The sequence below is a fragment of the Archocentrus centrarchus genome, chromosome 21, assembly GCF_007364275.1.
Source record: "Archocentrus centrarchus isolate MPI-CPG fArcCen1 chromosome 21, fArcCen1, whole genome shotgun sequence".
Taxonomy (NCBI): domain Eukaryota; kingdom Metazoa; phylum Chordata; class Actinopteri; order Cichliformes; family Cichlidae; genus Archocentrus; species Archocentrus centrarchus.
This window is the reverse complement of record NC_044366.1, coordinates 29,411,396-29,417,712: the sequence shown is the minus strand read 5'-3', so window position 1 is coordinate 29,417,712 and position 6,317 is coordinate 29,411,396.

Sequence of the window (6,317 nt, the reverse complement as noted above, 5' to 3'; positions counted from 1 at the left end):
AACTACCTCCTTCATCTTTACATATTACAGCCTATTCAAATGTTATTTCTAACTATTAAAGCAGGACGGTAAATACAGTTGGTTAACAAATAGAAGAAAACATAATGTAGTGCAAAAATATTCTTGCTGCACAAGATTTCATTCATTTGTGAGCAAATGAGTAAAGTCAGGATAGGCCGGCCCATGGAAACCATCCTGACTCTGACCTGGACTCTGACCTGGAGTTCACCACACCTGTAAATTCATCTGCTGTTCAGAATGCAAACATCTGTTTGTTTTTGTAAGCCACATCTGCCCTTGTCCTTGTGTGCATGTAAAGATTTTTAATATGTCTGCTTGTTTGAAAAATCTTTACATGCCCATCATTGTTTCTAAAACAATGAAGAAACTCATTAAAATATACACACAATAGGTTTTTACTACAGTGCCTTTAGGAATTCAACTCCAGCCTCGAAGCTTTATCTGCAGAACACTGTGACCCAGTCAGCCTCCGCTTAGAATACAAACTTGTTTTTCTTCGGAGGCTCATAATGAGGCACTTCTTCTGTATTCACGGTGCAACATGTGTTACGCTTGAGTGCAGATGCTTGATGTGTTTTTACTCAGGATGTGCTGAATATGAGGATCAGTTGTAAAACAGAAGTTTACAGCTAATTTTTGACTTGTGGTCCAGTATCTGCAGAATAGCAGAGAACACACAGACAGAAATGTTTGAAACAGACGCTGACTGTATGTATCACCAGGTAACCTCTCCTTTATTTTAATGAGGTACAACTGCATAGTTCAATAAACTGTTAGTGTCAGTTCTTAAATCGTGCTTCATTTATTTATTGATGGAACAGTACTGACAGGTAACACTGACTTATTCCACTTACTGAATGTCTTTAAGATGACATAGTGCCCAATTAACAAATAGAATCATATAAGGAGTTCATTTTTTTTGCTGATAGTACATTATTTAATTCAAGTGGGCTACTACTTCTTTTTGTTTGTTTGTTTTGTGATCAGTGCAGCAGATTGCAAAGGTAAAGCCTAAAGCATGAGTGTGTGGGCTACCTCTGCCAGTGATTCCTGGTCTGGACACAATGCACGCAAGCTTCAAGCAACCCAACTTGTTAAATGGCAGATAATTGGCAGTGTGTGGTCTGGTTGTGACCGTAAAGATGCCCATGTGGTAAATGGTGAATATGGGCCAAATATAACAAAAAGAAATGTATGCCACATTTTGGCATTTCTGCTTTTGGACTAACCTGCAGGTTATAACGCAGCGACTGTAATTCCAAAGACTAGCTGATGATCCGCTGAGGCTGCTCTGTGTCACCTCTCAGTCTCATGCAAGGCCAGTGTTTCGAACACTGCACCATGGAATACAACTTTTGTCTATAAGAACAGAGATAAAGATTTGAAAAACCTCAATCTTGCCTTCACTGGATTTGTAAACTCTTCGTGGAAATACCTGTCCACACCACTAGGGTGCAGCAGAGAGTCATTTTTCTCTGCCTGTTCTTCCCTCCCGTGCCTCTGTGTGTGACATCAAGTTTTCCACACTTTATTCATACAAATCCTTCATAATCAGCATTCTCACTAACCATCTTTACCGCAGGCATCCCGAGCTGATGAATACTGCATCATCGTTGGAAAATGTCTTAAGCGTTTTTAGACTGACTCTCTTACTATGAAAGTTTGATGAATGGGGATCTGTTCCACTAAAAGCCATCTCAGGGCAGGTTACGTCATCACTGTCACTGCTTAATCAAACACAGTAATCAGCTGGTTAACAGCCAATTGGAAATGAGCAATTACCTGATGATCATCCTAACGCCAAAGGAGAGGGATCAGGGCCGTAAATTGGAGGTCATTGCAGGCAAAGCCACACACACACACAAACACACACACAGTCCCATTAGATGAGGGCAGGTGCGGGTTAAAGATGATAGAGTGCTTCAAAACGTGCCTTCATTATTGATTTTGCTCCTCCTTCTTGCCCTCCGTACTTTCAGTGGACCCAATCTAAAAGAACTTGAGCGCAATCACACCAAATTGAACAATGGCAGTAAAAGGTGGGATGCTCACCAAGGCTCTGAAGCACACTGAGAAGGACTTATGCCAGACCTCATAAACCTCCTTCACCCATCATTGAGCTCTCAAGTAATGTACCTTGTAATTGAGAGAATCAGTGACCACGATACAATATTGTCTCACGGCTGAGAGACGTCTTTTCTCACGTTTAATCTTTTACCTTTTGTGCTTTTTATGTTCTCACAGTTTGCCTGTTAATCTAACCCAGAGAGAGCTTTTCAAAGTTCAGCTCCACAAGAAGCTGAAATTGGCTTTCAGCATTCAAGCCACTGAAACAGAGTGAATGTCAATATGCAGGCTTTTTGTGGCCGTATGCTACACAACATTTCATGGCATTACATTGAATATGAGTGACACGTGATGATATGATGGGCTTCGTCCAATGGGTGGCTGAGCTCTCCTGTAGAGGTAGGATGTTCATCATTTGGGAGGGACTCAGAGTGGAGATGCTGCTCCTCCACATCAGAAGGAGCCAGTTGATGTGGTTCAGGCATTTTTGCTTCCCAGGTGAGGTGCATCAAGCATGGCCTACCTGGAGAGGGCCCCCGGACACGCTGGAGAGATAATGTCTCTCGGCTGGCATAAGAATGCTTTGGAGTCTCCCCAGATGACCTGGAGGAGGTGGTCAGGGAGAGGGAGGTCTGGGTTTCTCTGCTTAGACTGCTACCCCTGCAAAGTGAACCCAGATACGTATGGATGGATGATTTCACAGCAGTATTTATTCATGTCCATTCTCTTATTTTCCATGACTGATAAGTTAGTTATTTCCAATGTAATAAACTTCATTTCTCAGAGTCAAAGAACAAAGTCAGTACAAATCTTCAGTTTTCAGCTTGAACATCCAGAAAACCTGACCTCTCACTGGTCAAAGGAGTCACTCCTCTTAGTACAAAGCAACAATTTTCAAGTGTTCAAGTGCGGGACATACAGTGGTATAGTCACTGTTGCATCACCCAGCCTCTAAGCTTTGGGTCACGGACTCTTGACCCGACAATTTTCTGTAACATTTCTAAATGCTGGTGTTCACTGAGCTATCAGAGTAACACAAACCATGACGCTCCCTCCACCATGTCTCACAGCTGGGTTGAAGGATTTGGTCTTGGTCTTTTCATCCACATGCATTTTTGCCAAAATATCAACCTTTGTCTCATCTGTCCACAGAGCACAGAGGGGAACATCCAAATTTAGACTGTGTTGGTGTGTAATTGTGACTTAGATGAAGATCATACAATCATGGTAATTGCAGCTGAACATTAACTGTTTGCTGTGGACCAATTGAAAACAAGATAGCAAAGATTTGCAGTGGCAGGTTATGAGACAGGGAGTCAGGACGCTTGACACTGTTGACGCTGAGAAGCACAGTTGGTAAATTTTCTGGTATTTTCTACTCTCACTGTGGACTCACTACAGATAAATCCATACAACACTTAATGCACACACAGACACACACACACACACACACACAGATGGACGCATCAGAGGCAATTTGTGGGTCAGTATCTTGCCCAAGGATGTGACGCGTGGATATGACACAAATCTTTGCAGCACTCCTTTGTTTACTGGCTGCGTGACTGAACTGTGATACTCACTATCTGCACTGGTTTAATTTGTCTCATTTATATTTCATTTAATGAACTGGGATTTGTCACATCTTTCCTTTTCATCTATCCTGTAATAATAAAAAAGTGTTGTTTGCACTATGCTGTAAATTTTTGTTGAGTTTCTGCACAAATGCAAATGACACAATTAAACAAAAAAAACGGTCAGGTGAACTCGAGATCACTTTATTATGTTCCGGGCTGCAGACTGCCATATGGTGGTGTCTGTTTATTTACCTTTGTAGCTGATGATTTTGTGAAACTTTAATTGAAAAAGACCAGAATTGGTCTCAGTGGTGCACTCACCCTCCCGTTATATAATCTGGGACAAGGACACAGAGTGTTTGAAGAGAAGAAGAAAAAGAGAGAGACTCAGGTTGAGGATAGAGATGCTGTAACCTACCACAGCATCATGTCACCTTAAATCCACTGTTGTGACAGCACATGACATCCTTCTCTTAGAGCCACTTTATCTGCGGGCTGCAAGAGAGCAGCACTGGCTTCCATCATTGTCAAGACACACACACACACACACACACACACACACACACCATACACTGAAGGTCACCTGAAATGAAATCTGGAAAGGAGCTCTTTAAGAATACATGCACACAAGTCCTGGAGAATCCTCGTGTGTTGGGTTGTGAATAATACATCCTGTTATGTTAAAGCTAGTGTCAATATTTCAGTGTCAACACAGCATCTCATCTCCAGAGCAAGCTATGGGACAAATGAAGAAAAGCCCTCCAGTCCGAACGACGCCATCCGCCACCAACGAACCTGCAGACTTCAGTCTCGCTCTCTTTTTAGATATCAGAGAAAAAAATGCACACTTTACTTCAGTTTGCATGTGTGTGTTTGCATGCACACTAGTGTGTAATCCACTGAGACTGCAGGTCTTTCAAGTTGAACACTGTGTAACCTGATTATAGGCAAGGAGGTTAGGCCACAGTCATGACAGTAATATACTTACAGGGCTCTAAATGGAGCCTAACCGGCTCCCTGTGAAAAGAAGTGGAGTTGGTAAAAGCCTTTAAAGCCTGTTTTCTACGGAGCCACTGAAGTCTAAGTTCACAAACACACTCCTGATGGAGCAATATGAGAACCTTATGGTTTTCAAATTGGACAACAATTGTCATAAAGAGGTTGCAGCAACATGAGATCAATGACAAAGTGATGGGTTATGCAACTGGGGACAGCTATTTACTGTAAAAAGCCCAGCTTTAGTTTTGTTACTCTAACTTTTTTTTCTGCATATTTGTCACACTTTCATGTCTCAGATCATCAAACACATTTAATATTAGATAAAGATAACCCAAATAAATACAAAATGCAGCTTTAAGTGATGATTTTAATTATTTATTTAAGTGAAAAAACTGTCCAAACCTACCTGGCCCTGTGTGAGGTGAGTGGTTTGCACCTTGGAGCTCTCCCATGGATGTCATTTTTGCCCAGCCTCTTTCTTATTGTTGAACTCTGACCTTAACTGAGGTGAATGAGGCCTGCACGTCTTTAGATGTTGTTCTGGGTTCTTCTGTGAGCTCACCTCTTGGAGTAATTTTGGTAGGCCAGCCTCGCCTGGGAAGGTTCATTGCTGTTCCAAGTTTTCTCCATGTGTGGAAAACGGTTCTCACTGTGGTTCTCTGGAGTCCCAAAGGAATGGCTTTGTAACCCACTCCAGACAGACAGATGTCAGTGACTTTGTTTCTCAGCTGTTTCTTTAGATTGTGGCATGATGTGTTGCTTTTTTGAGATCTTGTAGCCTGCTTCACTTTGTCAGACAGGCTCTGTTTAAGTGATTTATTCATTCAGCAGGTCTGGCAGTAATCAGGTCTGGGTCAGCTAATGAAAATTAACTCAGCTTTCCAAAAAAATGTTGTTAGTCACAGTTAATTCAGGATTTATCAAGTGGAGCAGTTAGAGTCAGGTAGGTTTGGAGAGCTGTTTTCCCTTAACAAATTAATTAAAAAAAAAAAAAAAAAAAAAGCATTTTGCATTGATCTGTGACAAATATATATATATATAAAATAAACAAATCAGGAAAGAAGAAGGCACATATGTCTTCACAGCTCTGTTTGTACAGATCCAATCGACAAAAAGAACCTGAGAAACTCTGGATCATTTTTACAGTTTTCAAGTAAATTCAGCCACCGCACTTGTTCAGAACTGATGCAGGAAATTAAAGGGACAAAACACTGTATGTGACAACACTCTCTACTCATATGGTCATGCCGTGCACTGTTTGTGGGATTGTTTTTGTTATTAACTTTGTTTATTGTTGTAATCCTTTGTCTTCCTTTTCTGTGTGCTTTCTGTATTTGCTCTCAGCGTAGGTTGTTCTTTGCATTTCCTGTTTTATTTTGGAGGTTACTTCCTCATGTGGATTTCTGAGCTTCTATTTCCCTCCTTAGCTCCTTTTTCTTTTCTCCTTATTGTCTCGATTGAGTTCTCCTGCGCCTCATTAGCCTTCTACCTTGTGTATCTGTGTATTCTCCCTCAGTCATTTTTTTGGATGTTGTCATCTTCGCTCCCTCGTGTTCCTTAGTGGGCGCTGTAATTACCTCCTGCTGGCCCCAAAGAGACCAACAAGTAGACACTCTCACATCCACATGTACAACAAATTTAGACTCACTAATTAGC